At 40.9% G+C, this 24,447-nt stretch overlaps 1 protein-coding gene and 1 long non-coding RNA gene across 33 annotated transcripts in view; one reads left to right on the forward strand and one right to left on the reverse strand.

Annotated features, from left to right (window-relative positions):
- ABCB5 (ATP binding cassette subfamily B member 5) overlaps positions 1-22,894 on the reverse strand; it is a 162,691-nt gene extending 139,797 nt beyond the window's left edge. Inside the window, exons 1-2 of one of the 16 annotated variants that reach the window (XR_012010867.1) lie at positions 21,855-22,865; positions 19,855-19,952 (exon numbers count right to left, since the gene is read on the reverse strand). The gene's annotated coding sequence lies outside the window, so the exon portion shown is untranslated. Of the gene's footprint in view, positions 1-19,854; positions 19,953-21,854 lie in introns of all 16 variants that reach the window. The other 15 variants (XR_012010869.1, XR_012010868.1, XR_012010870.1 and 12 more) reach the window with 15 other exon arrangements.
- LOC140608891 (uncharacterized) overlaps positions 1-24,447 on the forward strand; it is a 238,667-nt gene that overhangs the window by 8,413 nt on the left and 205,807 nt on the right. For 12 of the 17 annotated variants that reach the window (XR_012010873.1, XR_012010883.1, XR_012010880.1 and 9 more), the window contains exon 2: positions 711-964. The exons of 1 other annotated variant lie outside the window; for it this stretch is intronic. This is a non-coding gene — a long non-coding RNA (uncharacterized lncRNA). 4 more of the 17 variants (XR_012010877.1, XR_012010887.1, XR_012010888.1 and 1 more) reach the window with 4 other exon arrangements.

Below are 24,447 nucleotides of genomic sequence, written 5' to 3' on the forward strand. Positions count from 1 at the left end.
CAGAGAGAGGCAGAGACATATGCATGCAGAGGGAGAAGTAGGCTCCTTGCAGGGAGTCTGATGTTGGACTTGATCCCAGGATTCCAGGATCATGACCTGAGCCGAAGACAGATGCTCAACCACTGAGCCACCCAGACGTCCCTTCATTTCTATTTTTTAAAAAAATTTTACTTATTCTTTTATACTAGAAATTCATTTTATGATTTGATATTCAGCAAAGTTATAAATTTTTGTCACTCAACTTTTGGTATTAGTGTAACAAATATATATGTGTTTAAGTATATATATATATATTTTTTTTTTTTTTTCAAAACACTTCTAGTGTGATGGGACATAACTTAGTTGAAATTAAAGAAAAAAAAAGCCTTTGTGAGAAAGTTGCTTTAAATGACACCATGGTCTTGCTTCTGCTTTATAGTATCAACCCACAGTATCAACTAAATTCTCAGTAGTTTTGCTTACCACATTTTCCCCCTGAATTCTAACCCTTGTTCCTCTAAAATTCATGGGAATGGAGTGGTCAGTTTACTTTGGTTTGAGCCTAAGTGAACAATTTAAAGCAACTCTTTAAACCCATTAAAAATCCTCCTACTCTGGAAGTGTTCTGCCAAGACTAACTCAAAGCCACAAAAGATTTGGGGTTGGTGCCAAATTGGAACCTGTAAGAACTGTGTGGGCCTTTAACTCAGCAAAAATTCCATCTTTTACAGAAACTCAGAATATTAAATAGAAGAATACAAAGTAATTTTCCAGACCAAGAGCATTTAGGATAAAACCATGGAACTCTACAAGGGAATTCCCCAAGTGAAAAGTCTTTCCTTGGAATAAAATGGAAGGATCACAGCATTCTCTAGAGAAGAGACAAGGTCTTGCATGGGGCAGAAATCCAACTTTGCCATGGAGTCATTTTGTAATCTGGGCTTATCAACATAGTCTCTTCATGTTTACTCTGTTTCCTAATAAAGTAAGTACTTATAATGGTAACTAATTATTTGTCCATTAGCTAGTACTGCACATTAAAAAAAAATTTATTGTTTTACTCTTTGAGTTCGCAATAGTAATAAGAGCTCCCAAACATCAGTAGTACTTGTAGCATGCCTGAGTGGGTGGCTTATATACCAGCTCTATTTTGAGCATTACTCTGCTATGCACTGTGAAAAGTACTTTATGCAAATTTCAATAAATATTATATATTATTACTATTATACAAATGATCTAATTTAGTCATTGCTTTATTAGCCTTATTTTTACAAGAGGAAATTGAAGCTTAGAAGACTTAAATAACTTTGTTAACAACAGCTATTTTTTTAAAGATTTTTTTTTTTTTTTTTACTTATTTATGAGAGAGAGAGAGAGAGAGAGACAGAAAGACAGATTGAAGAGAAAGCCAATAGGGAGAGGGGCAGAGGGTGAGGGAGGAAGAGAAAGACATGGGTTCCTTGCTGAGTGCAGAGCCTGATGTCATGCTTAATCTCACAACCCTGAGATCATGACCTGACATGTAATCAAGAGTTGGACACTTAACTGACTGAGCTACCCAGGCCCCAAAACAACGATTAAAGTGGTGCAACCAAATTTGTCTACTCTAAAGCCTAAGTTCTTAACCACTGAGCTACTCTGGTATTCTATATATTTCAAACTCATTATCAGCTCTGAAGTTTACAGGGGCATTCTGAAGCACACTAATTTTTTGGCTTCAAAAGGCAAAAGAAATTCCTACCCTTTTCCTTTTCAGCTCCTTTGAGGATTATTTTTTTCCCACTAAGTCTGTGAGGAAATGCTCATGGCAGCTTTCTGAATTTGAATCTCACTTGTAAATTGGAACAAAATCCTACACCCTCTATTTCACATACACATTGTGAGAATATAATGACATGATGTGTGTCAAAGGGCTCTGGAAACCATAAAGCAATTTCTTTACAAATGTAAGGCATCACTGAGTTATCTTGTCTTTGCCCCTATCTTTTAATAGTAATACCTACTATTTACTGGACCTTTACTCTTTGCTAGTTATTGTGCTAAATGCATTATATATATTTACTCCTTCAATCGTCACCATAATTCTATGAAGCAGCACTGTAATCCTATTTTAAAGATGAGGAAACTGAGATTCAAAGTGTTTAACTTGCCTTAATTTGGATAGTCATTCAGTGACTGACCTGGAGTTTTTACCCATTTATGTCTGGATTTAAGGAGAGGGTATTAATAATATATCTATATCTAGGTATAGGTATATATTTATCTACATATAAATTTAATATTATCAGCCCAATATTTAAGAGAAAAGATATTGCTGAAAAGGAACTTATGACCCAAAAGCTAATGGCTGATTGTAGGCTTGGTTCAACAATGAGTCTTTAGAAGGAGGTAATGTTACTACTGGTTTCTCTGGGATTATTATTTTTATTTTTAAATATTTTATTTATTTATTCATGAAAGACACAGAGAAAGAGGAAGAGACATAGGCAGAGGGAGAGAAGCAGGCTCCCTGTGGGGAACCGATGCAGGACTCTATCCCAGAATCCTGGGATCACAACCTGAGCCAAAGGCAGATGCTCAATGACTGAGCTACCCGAGCACCCCTCTCTGGGATTATTGAACTGTAATTCTTGGAACACATGTGTCAGGATGCAGACTTCTTCATAAAAATACAGATTCTCGAGTCTCTGCACATATTATTAAATCAGAGTTTCTGGAGAATATTAACCATAAATACATATTTTTAACAAATTCTACAAGTAATGTAGTGCAAATTAGAGTTTGAGATCCATTACATAAATAATGAGCACTCTGGTTCTATCCCTGGTTGTTTTATATATAGGATTTTTGCAAAGTTTCTCTTTTATTTTTTTTTTTTTCACGGTTATGCATGAATCTTTTTTTTTATTGGAGTTCAATTTGCCAGTATATAGCATAACACCCAGTTCTCATCTCATCAAGTGCCCACCTCAGTGCCTGTCACCCAGTCACCACCACCCCCCACCCACCTCCCTTTCCACCACCCCTTGTTTCCCAGAGCTAGGAATCTCTCATGTTCTGTCTCCCTCTCTGATACTTCCCACTCATTTTCTCTCCTTTCCCCTTTATTCCCTTTCACTATTTTTTATATTCCCCAAATGCATGAGACCATATGATGCTTGTCCTTTTCCGATTGACTTATTTCACTCAGCATAATACCCTCCAGGTCTCTCCACATCGAAGCAAAAGGTGGGTACTTGTTGTTTCTAATTGCTGAGTAATATTCCATGTATACATAGACCGCATCTTCTTTATCCATTCATCTTTTGATGGACACCGAGGCTCCTTCCACAGTTTGGCTATTGTGGACATTGCTGCTAGAAACATCGGGCTGCAGTTGTCCCGGTGTTTCATTGCATCTGTATCTTTGGGGTAAATCCCCAGCAGTGCAATTGCTGGGTCATAGGGCAGATCTATTTTTAACTGTTTGAGGAACCTCCACACAGTTTTCCAGAGTGGCTGCACCAGTTCACATTCCCACCAACAGTGCAAGAGGGTTCCCCTTTCTCCACGTCCTCTCCAACATTTGTGGTTTCCTGTCTTGTTAATTTTCCCCATTCTCACTGGTGTGAGGTGGTATCTCATTATGGTTTTCATTTGTATTTCCCTGATGGCAAGTGATGCGGAGCATTTTCTTATGTGCTTGTTGGCCATGTCTATGTCTTCCTCTGTGAGATTTCTGTTCGTGTCTTTCATGAACATGATTGGATTTCATGATTGGATTGTTTATTTCTTTGCTGTTGAGTTTAATAAGTTCTTTATAGATCTTTGAAACTAGCCCTTTATCTGATAGGTCATTTGCAAATCTCTTCTCCCATTCTGTAGGTTGTCTTTTACTTTTGTTTTTTTTTTTTTTTTTTTGGGATTTTCTTTTTTTTTTTTTTTATTGGTGTTCAATTTACTAACATACAGAATAACACCCAGTGCCCATCACCCATTCACTCCCACCCCCCGCCCTCCTCCCCTTCCAACACCCCTAGTTCGTTTCCCAGAGTTAGCAGTCTTTACGTTCTGTCTCCCTTTCTGATATTTCCCACACATTTCTTCTCCCTTCCCTTATTTTCCCTTTCACTATTATTTATATTCCCCAAATGAATGAGAACATATAATGTTTGTCCTTCTCCGACTGACTTACTTCACTCAGCATAATACCCTCCAGTTCCATCCACGTTGGAGCAAATGGTGGGTATTTGTCATTTCTAATAGCTGAGTAATATTCCATTGTATACATAAACCACATCTTCTTTATCCATTCATCTTTCGTTGGACACCGAGGCTCCTTCCACAGTTTGGCTATCGTGGCCATTGCTGCTAGAAACATCGGGGTGCAGGTGTCCCGGCGTTTCATTGCATTTGTATCTTTGGGGTAAATCCCCAACAGTGCAATTGCTGGGTCGTAGGGCAGGTATATTTTTAACTGTTTGAGGAACCTCCACACAGTTTTCCAGAGTGGCTGCACCAGTTCACATTCCCACCAACAGTGTAAGAGGGTTCCCTTTTCTCCGCATCCTCTCCAACATTTGTTGTTTCCTGCCTTGTTAATTTTCCCCATTCTCACTGGTGTGAGGTGGTATCTCATTGTGGTTTTGATTTGTATTTCCCTGATGGCAAGTGATGCAGAGCATTTTCTCATATGCATGTTGGCCATGTCTATGTCTTCCTCTGTGAGATTTCTGTTCATGTCTTTTGCCCATTTCATGATTGGATTGTTTGTTTCTTTGGTGTTGAGTTTAATAAGTTCTTTATAGATCTTGGAAACTAGCCCTTTGTCTGATATGTCATTTGCAAATATCTTCTCCCATTCTGTAGGTTGTCTTTGAGTTTTGTTGACTGTATCCTTTGCTGTGCAAAAGCTTCTTATCTTGATGAAGTCCCAATAGTTCATTTTTGCTTTTGTTTCTTTTGCCTTCGTGGATGTATCTTGCAAGAAGTTACTATGGCCGAGTTCAAAAAGGGTGTTGCCTGTGTTCTTCTCTAGGATTTTGATGGAATCTTGTCTCACATTTAGATCTTTCATCCATTTTGAGTTTATCTTTGTGTATGGTGAAAGAGAGTGGTCTAGTTTCATTCTTCTGCATGTGGATGTCCAATTTTCCCAGCACCATTTATTGAAGAGACTGTCTTTCTTCCAATGGATAGTCTTTCCTCCTTTATCGAATATTAGTTGCCCATAAAGTTCAGGGTCCACTTCTGGATTCTCTATTCTGTTCCACTGATCTATGTGTCTGTTTTTGTGCCAGTACCACACTGTCTTGATGACCACAGCTTTGTAGTCCAACCTGAAATCTGGCATTGTGATGCCCCCAGATATGGTTTTCTTTTTTAAAATTCCCCTGGCTATTCGGGGTCTTTTCTGATTCCACACAAATCTTAAAATAATTTGTTCTAACTCTCTGAAGAAAGTCCATGGTATTTTGATAGGGATTGCATTAAACGTGTATATTGCCCTGGGTAACATTGACATTTTCACAATATTAATTCTGCCAATCCATGAGCATGGAATATTTTTCCATCTCTTTGTGTCTTCCTCAATTTCTTTCAGAAGTGTTCTATAGTTTTGAGGGTATAGATCCTTTACATCTTTGGTGAGGTTTATTCCTAGGTATCTTATGCTTTTGGGTGCAATTGTAAATGGGATGGACTCCTTAATTTCTCTTTCTTCAGTCTCATTGTTAGTGTATAGAAATGCCACTGACTTCTGGGCATTGATTTTGTATCCTGCCACGCTACCGAATTGCTGTATGAGTTCTAGCAATCTTGGGGTGGAGTCTTTTGGGTTTTCTATGTAGAGTATCATGTCATCGGCGAAGAGGGAGAGTTTGACTTCTTCTTTGCCAATTTGAATGCCTTTAATGTCTTTTTGTTGTCTGATTGCTGAGGCTAGGACTTCCAGTACTATGTTGAATAGCAGTGGTGAGAGTGGACATCCCTGTCTTGTTCCTGATCTTAGGGGAAAGGCTCCCAGTGCTTCCCCATTGAGAATGATATTTGCTGTGGGCTTTTCATAGATGGCTTTTAAGATGTCGAGGAATGTTCCCTCTATCCCTACACTCTGAAGAGTTTTGATCAGGAATGGATGCTGTATTTTGTCAAATGCTTTCTCTGCATCCAATGAGAGGATCATATGGTTCTTGGTTTTTCTCTTGCTGATATGATGAATCACATTGATTGTTTTACGGGTGTTGAACCAGCCTTGTGTCCCAGGGATAAATCCTACTTGGTCATGGTGAATAATTTTCTTAATGTACTGTTGGATCCTATTGGCCAGTATCTTGTTGAGAATTTTTGCATCCATGTTCATCAGGGATATTGGTCTGTAATTCTCCTTTTTGGCGGGGTCTTTGTCTGGCTTTGGAATTAAGGTGATGCTGGCTTCATAGAACGAATTTGGAAGTACTCCATCTCTTTCTATCTTTCCAAACAGCTTTAGGAGAATAGGTATGATTTCTTCTTTAAACGTTTGATAAAATTCTCCTGGGAAGCCATCTGGCCCTGGACTCTTGTGTCTTGGGAGGTTTTTGATGACTGCTTCAATTTCCTCCCTGGTTATTGGCCTGTTCAGGTTTTCTATTTCTTCCTGTTCCAGTTTTGGTAGTTTGTGGCTTTCCAGGAATGCGTCCATTTCTTCTAGATTGCCTAATTTATTGGCGTATAGCTGTTCATAATATGTTTTTAAAATCGTTTGTATTTCCTTGGTGTTGGTAGTGATCTCTCCTTTCTCATTCATGATTTTATTAATTTGAGTCTTCTCTCTCTTCTTTTTAATAAGGCTGGCTAATGGTTTATCTATCTTATTAATTCTTTCAAAGAACCAACTCCTGGTTCTGTTGATCTCTTCCACAGTTCTTCTGGTCTCGATTTCGTTGAGTTCTGCTCGAATCTTTATTAACTCCCTTCTTCTCTTGGGTGTAGGATCTATTTGCTGTTTTTTCTCTAGCTCCTTTATGTGTAAGGTTAGCTTTTGTATTTGAGTTCTTTCCAGTTTTTGAATGGATGCTTGTATTGCGATGTATTTCCCCCTTAGGACTGCTTTTGCTGCATCCCAAAGATTTTGAACGGTTGTATCTTCATTCTCATTAGTTTCCATGAATCTTTTTAATTCTTCCTTAATTTCCTGGTTGACCCTTTTATCTTTTAGCAGGATGGTCCTTAACCTCCATGTGTTTGAGGTCCTTCCAAACTTCTTGTTGTGATTTAGTTCTAATTTCAAGGCATTATGGTCCGAGAATATGCAGGGGACAATCCCAATCTTTTGGTATCGGTTCAGACCCGATTTGTGACCCAATATGTGGTCTATTCTGGAGAAAGTTCCATGTGCGCTTGAGAAGAATGTGTATTCAGTTGAGTTTGGATGTAAAGTTCTGTAGATATCTGTGAAATCCATCTGGTCCAGTGTATCATTTAAAGCTCTCGTTTCTTTGGAGATGTTTTGCTTAGAAGACCTATCGAGTATAGAAAGAGCTAGATTGAAGTCACCAAGTATAAGTGTATTATTATCTAAGTATTTCTTCACTTTGGTTAATAATTGATTTATATATTTGGCAGCTCCCACATTCGGAGCATATATATTGAGGATTGTTAAGTCCTCTTGTTGAATAGATCCTTTAAGTATGATATAGTGTCCCTCTTCATCTCTCACTACAGTCTTTGGGGTAAATTTTAGTTTATCTGATATAAGGATGGCTACCCCTGCTTTCTTTTGAGGACCATTCGAATGGTAAATGGTTCTCCAACCTTTTATTTTCAGGCTGTAGGTGTCCTTCTGTCTAAAATGAGTCTCTTGTAGACAGCAAATAGATGGGTCCTGCTTTTTTATCCAGTCTGAAACCCTGCGCCTTTTGATGGGGTCATTAAGCCCGTTCACATTCAGAGTTACTATTGAGAGATATGAGTTTAGTGTCATCATGATATCTATTCAGTCTTTGTTTTTGTGGACTGTTCCACTGAACTTCTTCTTAAAGGGGAATTTTAAGAGGCCCCCTTAAAATTTCTTGCAGAGCTGGTTTGGAGGTCACATATTCTTTTAGTTGCTGCCTGTCTTGGAAGCTCTTTATCTCTCCTTCCATTTTGAATGAGAGCCTTGCTGGATAAAGTATTCTTGGTTGCATGTTCTTCTCATTTAGGACCCTGAATATATCCTGCCAGCCCTTTCTGGCCTGCCAGGTCTCTGTGGAGAGGTCTGCTGTTACCCTAATACTCCTCCCCATAAAAGTCAGGGATTTCTTGTCTCTTGCTGCTTTAAGGATCTTCTCTTTATCTTTGGAATTTGCAAGCTTCACTATTAAATGTCGAGGTGTTGAACGGTTTTTATTGATTTTAGGGGGGGATCTCTCTATTTCCTGGATCTGAATGCCTGTTTCCCTTCCCAGATTAGGAAAGTTTTCAGCTAGAATTTGTTCAAATACATATTCTGGCCCTCTGTCCCTTTCGGCGCCCTCGGGAACCCCAATTAAACGTAGGTTTTTCTTCCTCAGGCTGTCGTTTATTTCCCTTAATCTATCTTCATGGTCTTTTAATTGTTTGTCTCTTTTTTCCTCAGTTTCCCTCTTTGCTATCAACTTGTCTTCTATGTCACTCACTCGTTCTTCCACCTCGTTAACCCTCGTCGTTAGGACTTCTAGTTTGGATTGCATCTCATTCAATTGATTTTTAATTTCTGCCTGATTAGCTCTAAATTCTGCAGTCATGAAGTCTCTTGAGTCCTTTATACTTTTTTCTAGAGCCACCAGTAGCTGTATAATAGTGCTTCTGAATTGGCTTTCTGACATTGAATTGTAATCCAGATTTTGTAACTCTGTGGGAGAGAGGACTGTTTCTGATTCTTTCTTTTGAGGTGAGGTTTTCCTTCTAGTCATTTTGCTCAGTGCAGAGTGGCCAAAAGCAAGTTGTATTGGGAAAAAGAGAAAAAGAGAGGAGAGAAAGAAGGAAAGAAAAGAGTAAGAGAAAAAAAAAGGGAAGAAAAAGAAAAAAAAACGAAAAAAAAAAAAAGAAGAAAAAGAGAAAGAAAAAGAAAGGAGAAAAAAAGGGGGTGGGGGAAGGAAACAAATCAAAAAGCAAAACAAAACAAAAACAAAAACAAAAACAAAAACAAAAACAAACAAACAAAAAAAGAACCACCGGGGAGTGTCTTCTGATTCTGTGTTCTTTAAGTCCCTTGGCTTCTCCTGGAAGTTGTCCGTCTAGCTGGTGTTCTGGGGGAGGGGCCTGTTGTGCTGATTCTCAGGTGTTAGCAGTTGGGGGAGCTGCTGTGCCCCTGCCTGGTGCAGGGCTCGGTGGGGGTTGTTTACCCCCTGAGGCCGCAGGAGGAACAGCCCCAGTGGCGGGGCAGCTCTGGAAACCTGGATTCAGCTCCGGCAGGAACTCCGTCTGCAGGGCCTGGAGGCTCCGGGGCGGGGCCGCTGATCTGCTCAGCTGGGGCAGGAGCGTCCTTGCTGTCCTGGGCCCTCCCGGCCTCTGCCTGTCCCGGGGGAGGCCGGATCCTGGGCTGTGTCCCGGCGCCCTGTGCTCCGGGGCCTGCGCTGGTGGATTCGCGCTCCCGGGCCGCGCAGCCCCTTCCGCGGAGCTGCCGCCCAAGCCCCTCCGAGCTGCTCCTGGAACCGCGCCGGCCCCTCTGCACGGAGCCTCTTCCTCTGCCCGAGCCCCTCCGAGCTGCTCCCGTGGCCGCGCAGCCCCCTCCGCGGAGCCGCCGCCCGAGCCCCCCGAGCTGCTCCGGGTCCCGCCGTGCGTGCTGCAGCCCTTAGGGAGCTCGGCGCACTCTCCTGGGCGCGCAGTTGCTGTTACTGTCCCCGGGAGCCCGAGGGCATCCTCGCCCTCCCGGGTCCTGCTCCACCTCCCTGCGAGCCCCTCTCCGCCCGGGAAGGTCGGTGCAGCTCCTGCTCCTCCGGGACGGGGCTCTCCTGTCCTGGGGACACTCGCCCCGGCCTCAGCCCGGCTCCTCGCGGGGCCCCTCCCCCTTGGAGGCCTTTGTTCCTTTATTTCTTTTTCCCCGTCTTCCTACCTTGATAGAAGCACGAACTCTTCTCACTGTAGCATTCCAGCTGGTCTCTCTTTAAATCTCAGGCCGAATTCATAGATTTTCAGGATAATTTGAAGGTTTTCTAGGTAGTTTGGTGGAGACAGGTGATTTGGGGACCCTACTCTTCCGCCATCTTGCTCCTCCCTCAAGTTTCTCTTTTAAATGGAAGAAAAATAACTTCTCAGGGGCAGTGATGCTTTTATTTCAAAATATGAATTTATTACATAATATGAATTATAAAAGATTACATTAATGTAGCTCTGATGTGTAAAATATCCCAGCCAGACAGCCAGGCACTCAAAATGTATTTTGTCTACCAAGGCCATCGACTCCATTCTCATTTAAACATTATATAAAAGAAAAGTTATAATTGATCACGAGATTAATTTCCTCTAGGCAAAGAAACACCAGCTAGTCACATGTGAGGGCCATTTGCTTGTTAATAGGTCCTTCTGAAAATAAACTACAAAATTAAATCACAGGATCTAAATGAACAATTAGACAAGTTGTCAGAAGCAATGCTTTTCCCTTCTGAGTTTTATAAACGTTTCTGAAATCATTTTTAGTTCACTGGGGGAAAATTACTTTTCCTTAGATAATTCACAGTATTTTATTCATTTCAAAAACAGATTATAGAGACTTTTATATACCACAAATCCAACTTAATGAACTATGATTTTTACTGAATTTTTTCTAAGAAATATAGAAGGGATTCATTCCCAGTCTCAATGGAGCTGGATTTTCCTTTCTCCTAAAGTTTTGCTTAAAAGGAAAATGTATCTTAAGGAAACCTCTGAATACTGTCAAAAAATTAGTAGATTGGTAATATATTTGCTAACATAACTTATTTTGCCAAACAATTGATAAGATTGGGGGGGGGGTGCAGTTTAAAATGTATCCAGGATTTGTTTTAATCAGGTATGGTAAAATGCACAGATATGGAAATGTTTGTCATAAATAAAGTGTAAACTCATAGATCCTAGAAACATGAGGCATGCCACTCTACTCAGGGCCACACAGGGAGGTAACAAAACTTGCCAGGAGGCAGAGAAATCTGGGGAAACTGTGCACAAGAATACCTTTACTGTGGTATTCACAGGAAAGGCATAGCAATACAGTTGATAAGCAGGCTTAGAATTGGCTAGTTTGAATAATTTCATCAGATTTTGGGGTATAGGGGTTCTCTCTAGTTGTTAGGTAGTGACCTTGAGGTGATAGGACAGGGGGATAGTGGCTTATTCAGAATGTGAAAGCCTAATAAAGGAGATGTTTGAAGGTATGGGCTCTGGATTGGTTTATATATGAAAGGTGCACTACAGGATGAATTGTTTGCTATCTCCAGGAATTAGCTAACTCTGGGAGGGGCAGTCTCTTCAGGGTCAGCAAGGCCCCAAGATGTCAAAGTATCAGAAAATATGATATAAAACAGAACAAATTATTGAATTCAAATGTTAGATGTACTTGTAGATGTGTGGGTAGGTGGTTTCCTACATACCAGCTTCTGAGGTCATGTGTTAATGTTCTATCAATTCTCAAAGAGTGAAAGGGCACTTTTTAAAACTTAGCTTTAAATTCTTAATAAACAGTTTTATAATGGCATTTTAAATTTAGAGCAAGAAAAAAAAATAAACTCTACAGCAATATTTGGCATCTAAGTCTATCTGTTCTGAAATTTTGTGTGGGGCCAAAGAGAAGTACTAATTGGATTTCTTCCTTGCAACATCAAACACTTGAATATCACAATTAGGGATGGAGTTGGCTTGAGAAAACTTATAAATCTGAGGAACTGCTACATCTCAACAGTAGCTACTATAGGCATGGAGGCAGGGCATTAGCTAAGATTCCATTGGTTTTCTGATGAAAAGGATACAGAACTCATTCCATCTGAAGAACATTTGAGAAAAGTAGAGCTGGGTAAAGGGCCCAAATGCGGAGTAGAAGTGATCGGAATGAAGACAAAAGAAACAGAAGGGAGGAATTAGATAAAGTTTAGAAAGGAAGGCTCTTTGATTACAGCATTACCCTATTTTCCAAATGTCCTCATCTGGCCAGAAAGGTGCTTTTCCTTTTATTGTACTGGAATACCTATGACAGATTTTATGTTTCTTGGAAGACTGGCTTCTAGTCCACAGAAACTTTTGTAGGTAACTGAAAGGTGTCAGCATGAGGAGCAACAGTGTTATGGCATGAATTGCTTTAGCAATGATAGTCTGAACTGGGTTACCTCCTTGTTTTTTTCCTCAAATTTTATGTATCAAACAATAATAACAACAAAATTGATTATTTCTGAGGGAAGTACATTAATTAGGACTCTTTAGGTTGCAAGTGGCAGAAATCCAACACCAAATAGGTAAATGAAAAACAGCCCTGGGAGTTTGTCAGCTTCAGGCACAGCCAGACTCTGGGACCAGAATTATGCTTAAATCTCATCCTAAGGGAGTCCAGGTGGCTCAGCGGTTTAGCGCTGCCTTCAGCCCAGGGCATGATCCTGGAGACCCGGGATCAGGTCCCACCATCAGGCTCCCTGCATGGAATGGAGCCTGCTTCTCCCTCTGCCTGTGTCTCTGCCTCTCTCTTTCTCTCTCTCTGTGTGTCTCTCATGAATAAATACTACCCCCCCCCCACCGCCCAAATCTCATCCTACCAGAAGATAAAACTTTTGGTGAGCCAACGCACCTATGCTGGAAACTTCAAAATACTCCCTGGATTAGGATGATTTCTCTTGTAGGTTCTCCTGGGTGAGGACAGAGAGGCAGACTTCTGAAAGTGGACTGGAGAAGTAAGTGGACACTGAGATGATGAAAGTCAATCAGGAAGCCCTAATTTTTCCTTTTTAAGTTGTCTAATAAATATTTATTGGCCACCTACTTTGTGTTACCTACTGAGGACAGAATAAATCAAGGAGAAAATTTTTCTTTAAGTTGCTTTAAAGCTAGTTTAAGATGTTAAGAATGAATATTCTCCTTGATTTTAGCAAAGAGCCAAAAGTGATTGTCGGGAAATAGAGTGGCTAGATGACCTTTAGCTGGAGGCTTTCTCTGAGCCTTGCAACGCAACGGCAGTGGGGGACAGGATAACATCTCTTGAATGAGTCTGCTCTTTCAATGAAAAGACCCCAAATAGCCAGGGGAATTTTAAAAAAGAAAACCATAGCTGGGGGCATCACAATGCCAGATTTCAGGTTGTACTACAAAGCTGTAATCATCAAGACAGTGTGGTACTGACACAAAAACAGACACATAGATCAATGTGTGAACAGAATAGAGAATCCAGAAGTGGACTCTCAACTTTATGGTCAACTAATATTCGATAAAGGAGGAAAGACTATCCACTGGAAGAAAGACAGTCTCTTCAATAAATGGTGTTGGGAAAATTGGACATCCACATGCAGAAGAATGAAACTAGACCACTCTCTTGCACCATACACAAAGATAAACTCAAAATGGATGAAAGATCTAGATGTGAGACAAGATTCCATCAAAATCGTAGAGGAGAACACAGGCAACACCCTTTTTGAACTTGGCCACAGTAACTTCTTGCAGGATACATCCATGAAGGCAAGAGAAACAAAAGCAAAAATGGACTATTGGGACTTCATCAAGATAAGAAGCTTTTGCACAGCAAAGGTTACAGTCAACAAAACTAAAAGACAACCTACAGACTGGGAGAAGATATTTGCAAATGTCGTATCAGATAAAGGGCTAGTTTCCAAGATCTATAAAGAACTTATTAAACTCAACAGCTAAGAAACAAACAATCCAATCATGAAATGGGCAAAAGACATGAACAGAAATCTCACAGAGGAAAACATAGACATGGCCAACACGCACATGAGAAAATGCTCTGCATCACTTGCCATCAGGGAAATACAAATCAAAACCACAATGAGATACCACCTCACACCAGTGAGAATGGGGCAAATTAACAAGGCAGGAAACCACAAATGTTGGAGAGGATGCGGAGAAAAGGTAACCCTCTTACACTGTTGGTGGGAATGTGAACTGGTGCAGCCACTCTGGAAAACTGTGTGGAGGTTCCTCAAAGAGTTAAAAATAGAGCTACCCTATGACCCAGCAATTGCACTGTTGGGGATTTACCCCAAAGATACAGATGCAATGAAACGCTGGGACACCTGCATCCCAATGTTTCTAGCTGCAATGTCCACAATAGCCAAACTGTGGAAGGAGCCTCAGTGTCCATCAAAAGATGAGTGGATAAAGAAGATGTGGTTTATGTATACAATGGAATATTACTCAGCCATTAGAAATGACAAATACCCACCATTTGCTTCAATGTGGATGGAACTGGAGGGTATTATGCTGAGTGAAATAAGTCTATCAGAGAAGGACAAACATTATATGGTCTCATTCATTTGGGGAATATAAATAATAGTGAAAGGGAATAGAAGGGAAGGGAGAAGAAATGGGTAGGAAATATCAGAAAGGGAGACAGAACATGAAGACTCCTAACTCTGGGAAACGAACTAGGGGTGGTGGAAGGGGAGGAGGGCGGGGGGTGGGGGTGAATGGGTGACGGGCACTGAGGGGGGCACTTGACGGGATGAGCACTGGGTGTTATTCTGTATGTTGGCAAATTGAACACCAATAAAAAATAAATTTATTATTAAAAAAACAAATATTTTATGTTAAAAAAATAATAGTGAAAGGGAATAGAGGGGAAGGGAGAAGAAATGGGTAGGAAATATCAGAAAGTGAGACTGAACATGAAGACTTCTAACTCTGGGAAATGAACTAGGGGTGGTGGAAGGGGAGAAGGGGGGGTGGGGGTGACTGGGTGGCGGGCACTGAGGTGGGCACTTGACGGGATGAGCACTGGGTGTTATTCTGTATGTTGGCAAATTGAACACCAATAAAAAATAAATTTATTATTAAAAAAAAAAAGAAATGGTCTCTCTCTGGGAATGACCTTGATCTCTCCATTGTGAAATTGCTCTTGTGCTTGATAGAGATGCCTTGATTTTGCAAAGAAAGATTCTTTAGCTAGTTTTCTTGTTTTGTTTTGTTTGCTATTAAATAGTCTGCTTATCAGCTGATTAAACAGAAATCTTCATTTAGAAAAGCTCATCCATGGGGGGAAAATTGCTCATTCATGGGAATCTATGCCATTTAGTCACTATTCTAATTTGATAATTCAATCAGCACTGCTAGACCCTGTGGGAGGTTTGGCATAGAGGGTGAAGAAGGTTCATGATCTAAAGATTGTCATGACAAGCACTCTTGTGAGATAAGTGATAGCTAATAGATGTGGCTACAGGACAAGATGTACCCTCATCATATGATGTGTATCAGTAATTGACTTCACAGGAATTTCAGCAATGCTTATAATTATTAAATGGTTTTAAGCCATAAAATTGTGATAGTCAGGCCCACCCCCTGCCCTCCTCCCCTTCTACCACCCCTAGTTCGTTTCCCAGAGTTAGCAGTCTTTACGTTCTGTCTCCCTTTCTGATATTTCCCACACATTTCTTCTCCCTTCCCTTATATTATATTCCCTTTCACTATTATTTATATTCCCCAAATGAATGAGAACATATAATGTTTGTCCTTCTCCGACTGACTTACTTCACTCAGCATAATACCCTCCAGTTCCATCCACGTTGAAGCAAATGGTGGGTATTTGTCATTTCTAATAGCTGAGTAATATTCCATTGTATACATAAACCACATCTTCTTTATCCATTCATCTTTCGTTGGACACCGAGGCTCCTTCCACAGTTTGGCTATCGTGGCCATTGCTGCTATAAACATCGGGGTGCAGGTGTCCCGGCGTTTCATTGCATTTGTATCTTTGGGGTAAATCCCCAACAGTGCAATTGCTGGGTCGTAGGGCAGGTCTATTTTTAACTGTTTGAGGAACCTCCACACAGTTTTCCAGAGTGGCTGCACCTAATTTGAAAGCTGGTGCTCTTTGCCTACACCACCCGGTCTCTGTGTGTCTCAGCTGGTGAGAGTCTAACAGGATGAGGATGTTTGCTCAGTTAAATCACAAAAATCAGTAAACAATGTGGAAAGCCAGAAGGCCACTCCAGAGACAATAACCAATCAATCTGCAATCGGTTATTTAAATAATTACAGGAGATGTTAGTTAATGGAGCCTGTATGATAATGGAGCCTGGACAGAGTTCTGTATAGTAATTTCTATGCCATTCAGTGTTTTTATTGTCTCTACTCTCCCCTACTCCAGAAATTTGGAAAGCTTTTTTTCCTGGAAAGAAAGTATTGCATAGAAAAAAAAAAAATTGTGATTGTCATCTCACATCTTTATGCTTTGACTTGCTTATAGTAAAATAAAGGAGTTTCCTAGATGTCACTAAAACATTTAGGCTCCAAAATTCTATGTTTCTAGGGAGGCTTCAGGGATGTAGTCACAAGACGTGGGTCAGAGAGTACTTTCTACCTGTTTGCTGCATTACTTTAGGCCAGTGATTCAGAACCAGGAATGATTTTGTTCTCCGGGCGGACATTTACTAATGTCTGAAGATACTTTTGGTTGTTAGAATTGGGAGTGGTGGTGCATCAAGTGGGTAGAATCCACAAATGTTGCTAACTATCATGCAATGCACAGGAGAGGGCCCCATAGCAAAAATTATCCAGTCCAATAATACTTAGGTTTGGAAACCCTGTTTTAGACAAATCACCTCAAGCTTTACGATCCTTAGTTTTCTTTCCTTTTTTTTTTTTTTTAAGATTTTGTTTATTCATGAGAGAGTGAGAGAGAGAGAGAGAGAGAGAGAGAGGTAGAGACATAGGCAGAGGGAGAAGCAGGCTCCCTTGCAGAAACTCCATGTGGGATTTATCCCAGGACCCTGGGATCACACCCTGAGCTGCAGGCAGATGCTCAACCACTGAGCCACCCAGGCATCCCTATGATCCTTGGTGTCTGCATTTCTTGAATACTATTTTTTGATGACAGTAAATGAAATAGTTGTGAAGGCACTCAGTTAACGACAGAGTGTGGCTATATTATGGTCATTAATTTGAGTGTTGCCTCCACAGTGACAACAGAGAGGGAGGTCCGCAAGTGGAGCAAAGGTACTGGGACACAATAATGAGGGGAGATCAGTGAAATTTTGCCATCTGGGAAGGTGTTACAAAATAGAAAAAACTGCTTCCTTGACTTTGCTGTTACTATTGACTTTCCCCCTTTCTTTTGTGGCCTCTGATGTAATTTTCTGGAAGGTCTTGGGACACTGTCATCTGGGTAATGCTGTGGCTGAAATACTGCACTTGAAAGTTTGACAGACTTGAGTGTGAATCCTACTTTACCATTTCTGGTCTGTGTGACTTCACTTTTCTGGCACCCAGATTAAGATGGGTATATTTCCTACTTCATAAGGCTAATCCTGAGGCTTCAAAAAGAATACTGTATGTTAAGCTAGAGACTATGATCACAGAATAAATGTGAGTCCTAATCATCACTATTTTCTGCCTCAGTGCTATAATGGTCACTTCAAACATCTTTCCCTTTACTTTTCTTCTGTCACACATCTCTTCTCCAGCTGAGCAACTTTCATTCTGTTTTCTTATGAGCAAATCAGTACCTGTTCTTCTTGCGTGGTTAAAATCAGCCAACTAAATCCATATTAGATTGAGATACAAATAATAAAGTTCAAACAAAGTTACATAAACAATACAACAAAAATTGCCTTTCCCTACAATAAAAGGGCAAGTTATTGACTATAATTTGCAGAATTTTGATGCTAAAATGGATCCTATAGCTCAAGGGTTCCCTGCCTAATTTTACATCAGAGTATTTCCTGGGGAGCTTTAAAAATACAGAATCTGGAACTCCATCTGAGCTCTACTGAATCAGAATCTTTGGCATAAGGCCCAGAAGTATGTATTTTCTAATAGCTCTCCAGTTTTTAAGATGTGTGGCTGGGTTTGGAGATGACTGATCAAAACTTTATTACCACAATTCTTCTCAGTACTGGAGCATGTTATTTATTTGTTTATTTTTTAAGATTTTATTTATTTATTCATGAGACACACACACACACACACACACACACACAGAAGCAGAGACACAGGCAGAGGGAGAAGCAGGCTCCATGCAGAGAGCCCGACGTGGGACTTGATCCGGGGACCCCAGGATCATGCCCTGGGCTGAAGGCAGGCGCCAAACCGCTGACTTACCCAGGGATCCCCTAGTACTGGAGCATTTAAAAAAATATGGACATCAGAATTTCACGAGATCTACTGGACAGAATCTCTGGGAAAAGACATAACAACATAAATATATTTACATATATATTACATATATACATATATTAACATGTGTATATATTATATATGCACACACATACACATACACACACACATATATAACAGTCTTGTTTGATTTCTACTGTAATCCTGAGCTTTGTCTGAAGAAAATTATTATCTCCAATTTTTGGATTGAATTTTAGGACTCTGAGACCATAATGGTTTATTCATGCTCGCAAAAGGGGGTGTATTTCATTATTTGTTCAAAATATTTGCTGTCCCTCCATACTAAGCCCTTCTCTGGAACCCCTCCAGAGAAATACAGAAGAGTATATGTACTGTTCTACCAACATCAACCTTCGTCTTAAAATTTGCTTTGACTGAGAATTACGAGTGGAAGAGGCCTTTGTCTCTTCTAAGAGGAAACTTTGAGCCTTTTTAATTACCAGTTTATTTTTTTCCCTCTGCCATAAGTCTAGCATGTCTGTTAGTGGCTGCTACTTTTGCCTGCATCACAGAATAAAGACTTGAAACAGAGTTGCGGCCAACCTGCAATGGTTGTTTTTTTTTTTTTTTTTTTAAAGATTTATTTATTTATTTATTTATTTATTTATTTATTTATTTATTTATTTATTTATGATAGACACATAGAGAGAGAGAGAGAGAGAGGCAGAGACACAGGAGGAGGAAGAAGCAGGCTCCATGCTGGGAGCCTGATGCAGGACTCGATGCGGGAATCCAGGATCTTGCCCTGGGCCAAAGGCAGGTGCCAAACCGCTGAGCCACCCAGGGATCCCCCTGCAATGGTTGTTAATTTGAGTACATAACAGGCCTTGTTTATCCCCCTGGGGTTCTGGAATGACTAACCTCCACTTTCTATTCCCTCTTCCATAACAGATGGAAGAGTGAGGATTAGAACCCAAGTCTTCTGCTCTTGCCTTTCTATTTGTATAATACTCATAGGAGAAAATAGATGTATCTGTCCTAGATAGGGAGGGGATTATTTGTTCCCATTGCTAGAGCTGAAACAGGGGAAAGATATGTTTTTGGTATATTCAAGTAGAATTTAGAATAGAGCTCTCAAATTTCTTCCAACCCAGAAATTCTATTGTTCTTTGACATTCCAAAGAAACATCAATGCCCACTGTTGTTACTTGGGCTAGTACTATTTGTGGAGTTACATAGTTGAGGCCTAACTGTGGCATTAATCTGTGGGATTGGCTGAGAAATAAACCATGGTATATAACATTCTTTTGTGGAATAAAGTTTGTACAAGTTTCAAATAATAGGCAAAAAAAGGCCAATTTTTGAAACAAGTTCTTGTTTTTTACTTCAGGCTTCAGATAAAACTGAGAAGACTCAAATGATGTTTTCTAACTAAATATATACATTTTAACAGGGTGGTTGTGATTCACATTCTGCCCACCGGAGGGCCATACAAATCAGTTTCTCATAATATTTTTGTGATAAATTGTTTTACATATTTATTCCTAGAGCTTTTTTCTCTTTACAATTTATAACTTGAATTAAAAATTTTCAAGTTCTTTATAAAAAGATAAGTTCAGTCTGTTTCAGTTCTTTTAAACCCTTCATTACCATTCAAGTTTTGATGTCTATGGTAGATTAGAATTCCTATTTCATTTTCAGAGACTTAAAGTATTTTCACCGAATGCATTGTTCTGCAATTTAAGCATCTGAAACCAAGAGAGATGAGGTAATTTTAGTTAGAATCTAAGTTATTATTGACAATTCAAAATTTAAAAACCAGGGTATATATTTTTAAAATTACCGGGTTGGAAATGGGAGGATAATTATTCTTAGTAAAATGTAAATAAAATAATAGCTATAATTTATTGACTATATACTTTGGGCCAGAATTTTTTTTAAGATTTATTTTTATTTATTTGAGAGAGAGAGAGAGGGAGAATGTACAAATGTGCAAATGAGCACCAGTTGGGGGAAGGGCTGAGGGAGAGAGACTCCTTAAGCAGGGAGCCTGATACAGGGTTTAATTCCACAACCCTGAGATCATGACCAGAACCAAAATCAAGACTCGTAACTTAACTGACTGAGCCACTCAGGTGTCCCTGGACCAGAATTATTTACTGTACATGATTCTAATACTCCCCAAAGCAGTGTGGCAAAATACATGCCACTCTCATTGTTTGGGATGAGAAAATGGAGTCCCAAGGATGTTAGTCTGTCATAACTACTATGCAGCTTTAATGAGAGAAAAATTGGCATCTGATCCCAAGTTTCTCCGAAGCCAAAGTCCACAAGCTTTTCTTACACCACACTGCCTTTCTCCCATTTGGCTTTGAAATGACTTTCTACTCTGGCTATCATATTTATCATCTCAAGTTTCTTTCTCAATTACATATTTTATTTCCAAAATAAATATTTATGCATATAAATCTTTATCCTAACAGGAAGCAGAGAATTAAAAATCACATAACCGCCATAAAAGCTTCTGGTTCTTCCTACGGGAAACGGAAGTTGTGGTTTGTAAGAAGCACAAACAGGGACCCCTTACCAGCAGTTTGTGACCACTGGGCCACAGAAGGATGGGGGAAGGCACCGGAAAGGCAGAAAAAATAAATATGAATTTGAAATCCCTTCATAAACAAGAAGTGATGGGAATAATCTGGATTCATTAAATAATCTGCAACATTTTCTTTATAAATGCCTTGTCCAACTATTAAAAAGTCAGAAGAAGCCATGCAACCTTCTAACCACTAGATGTCATTGTTGCTTACGAAATAGATTTCCCACTCGCGTGGATTCAAGTTTTAAGAGTAGTTTGTTGAATGCCTCCTTTTGTCTTTCCCGAAGTTTACCCTTCAGCTAAGCTATTAGAGACATAAAAGATCAAACACATGGCTCAAGACAAGAAACTTGTGTTTTCCTTGGAAGAGACAACACAAACCTATGTGATTAGAGCATTATAAAACTGGCATTCATTTGTGACTAGTTGCACATATGCCGGGTAGAAGCAGCAGGAGATGTAAGATCTCAGAGAAATAAATGTAAACAGGGGTGGCGTGGAAGGTTCTGCAGATGGGACCTCGGTGATGTTCTAACGGATGGGCCTAGGCAAGAAGATCATTCCAAGGAGGAGGAATGACAATAGCACAAGCACGGAGGTGGAAATAAATATAGAGCTGCGCTGAAGTTGAAGACTCATTGGGGAAGAGTGGGAGTCAGCTGTGGAGGAGACAGATTGTATAGGACCAGAAATAACAAGGAGGAACATTGTAACTTACCCTCCCTCCTGAATTTGCCTCTACAAGTTTCTGAACAGAGGAGTGATGTGAAAAAAAATATTTCATAGTAGGAAGATTAACCGTTTGAGTATTAATTAGGGCCAGGGAGAACCATTACCTCAGTTCCTTGTAAACCGTTATTTGAATTGTCCTCACTGTGTAATTACGTCATCTGGGTCCCTTTGTCATTTGCTATGGTTCCCTCTCACCAAATCTTGATCTGGGAATTGGAGATATCACCCCCATGACAGCCCCCAACATAAAACTGACACCTTCTTGTCCACATAGAGCAGGGGCTCTGCTTCAGGTCTGGTCTTATCCCCAGAGACTTACCTTTCTCTGGCTGAGCATTTACAAGATAATCTGTAATTGCTCTTAGAGACGTTCAGCCAGTCAACTCAAAACATCAAACATAGGCCTTCACCTCAGTGAGAGCACGTCTCCAAGCAAGGGCTCTATTCCAACTGTCCTAAAACAGGTGGCTGACTGTTTCGCAGCTTTTCTCTTTTGTCCAGACTCCACTTTATAAAGTCCTGAGCACATGGGAAACAAACCTTTCAGATTTTCAGTCCCTTTAATGAGATGATCTGAATAGGGCTGAACGGCGGGCTGAGGTTGGGGGACACTGCCGGGCGCTTCTCGAGGGTCGGCCCTACGTCCTCCGTCTGGCAGCTGGATCTTCCTGGGGTCCAAGCAGTTAGATTCCACAATCTGGAGGCCACGGGTCTCTCGGTATCTCACAAGACTCTCAGCCTCCTAGGGGCCCCACCCCTGCATCCTGCATCCAACAGAGCTGCCAGAAAGGTGCCGCCAGGGACCAAGACCGTGAAGAAGCCAAGGACCACGACGCCCCGCCACTTCCGGAGGTCCACAAACAGGGTCCTGGCCATATCCGGTTCCGGCCGCGGAGGTTGGCGCCCTCTACATCCGGGTCCTCTCACTGGGCCTCGTCGTTTCCGGCGGTGCCTGCTTTCCCGCCACAGGGGCCGCGGCGGCCGCAGCCTGGGAGGAGCTGGCTTCCCGCGCGGTGGCGGTGGCGTGGAGGCTGGCGGCGCCTGGGAGAGAAGTTGACGGTAAGGAGAAGACAGACGTTGCTAAGACACGTGATTGGCGGCGGTCGTGTCCGAGTGCCAAGCTGTGGCAGCAAACTCGTACGGGCATCACAAAGACGGCATTACTTTCGCTTGGTTTCCCTCAGGTGACAATTACCAGGTGATTTTGAATGGAATGAGCTTAAAAATAGGGAGGCTTAGAACCTGTGAATGGCTTCTCCTTGTTCCCAGGACAAAGGGCCCTCCTGGTCCCACACTTCCAAGCATCCTGTGTCCCGGGCGTTCTGTCCCTCTTCCAAGTTCTTGAGTTCACCGTGCTCCGTCCTACGAGGCCATTTGTTATTTCTGGAACCCTCCTACCCTCCCTCCCTCCCTCCTTTTGCCCCTCTCACCTCTGACTGCAGGTTAGCTCATACCCATGCTTCAGCTGTGGCTCAACTTGTCACTTCCAGCTTCTTTATAATATGCGCTCCTAGGTGCTTTACCTCATAGCATTTTTCGTCTTCTCAGTCACATTCCTTTTTTCTGTGACTCCTTGATTAACCTTTGTCCTTCCTCCCAAGATGTAAATTGCTTGGTAACAGAGCCCGTGTCTGGATTTGCTCACCATTACTTGATTCTCATCACGGTGGAAGACAGTAAAAATCATTGCTTCTCTGTTTCGGGTCTCTGATGATCCCATGGAGAGGGGAGGGGAGGTGGTTAAGAACCTGAAAACGCAGTTACATTTTTCTAGATAAGAGGGCTCTATTCTTTTTATCTTTGTCCCAAGTTACCTTTCATTGCTGAGCCACCTGGACTCTGGGCACGATGGGACATGGTCTTAACAGGTGACTGTTAAAATTCAATGGCCTGGAGCTGTGATAGTTGTATCCAGTAAGTGAGATGAAGCTGAAAGCATTCAAGCCATTCTGAGAACATTTCCACAAACAATAAAACCTTTCCTGAAATGATTCTGAAAAATCATTAGGGATTCTTGGTCAAGACTTACAGATAACTGTCTAGAGAAGTAGAGTTATCTGTAGCAACCTAGGAAAAGTACCTCAAAATGTTTGTTCAATTGCAAGAATGAAATTCAAACCTTTAGACACAAGTTTTAGTTAAATCTTTGTTGCACAGAGTTCATGACTATATTTTTTGCCATGTAGCCAAGGTAACACAAGCATTTTGTGTAGGAAGACAGTGTTTCCCTGTGCCCAGTCTACTGTATGGATAAGCCATGTTGATGCCTTGTGAATGACTTAAATTATTTTCTTGACTTTATGCCGATAATCCCTTCCTAGTAAGCAATGAGTAAATTGATGACCTCATACAGCTAATGGTGTGATTAGATCAGGAAAGAGCACTGTTACAGGGGATGACTATCTGCATTTTATAGTGTTTTATGTTTAGAGTTGTGTTGGATTGTATATTTTAAAAAAGATTACAACCATATTTATGGTTCCATGTGCTTTTCCAAAACCTTGCCATACTCCCTCAAGGGATGATGAGGTCTTTGCTTCTCTCTTTGAAATTGGGTGGCATTTTGTGGCTGTTCTGACAAAGAGCATGTGCTGGAAGTGACAACTGCGGGATTTATCAGACTCAGTCAAAAAATGTGATATGGCTTCCACCTTCTTTAGTGTCTCTCAGGATGTCCACCCTTGCAACCTGGTGACCATGTTGTGAGAAAGCTCAAGCCACAGGGACAGAACAGGGGTAGGTTTATCAGTTCATGGACCAAGCTAAGGTCTCAGCTCACTGCCATTATCAATTCACCTAAGAGTGAATTTTCACCTGATTCTAGCCCAGCTTTTGAGCTGTTGCAGATGATGCCATGCAGAGCAGAGATGAGGTGTCTCCACAAAGCCCTGTACACAATACAAGTTCATAAG

This window comes from Canis lupus, chromosome 18 (genome assembly GCF_048164855.1).
Source record: "Canis lupus baileyi chromosome 18, mCanLup2.hap1, whole genome shotgun sequence".
NCBI lineage: Eukaryota > Metazoa > Chordata > Mammalia > Carnivora > Canidae > Canis > Canis lupus.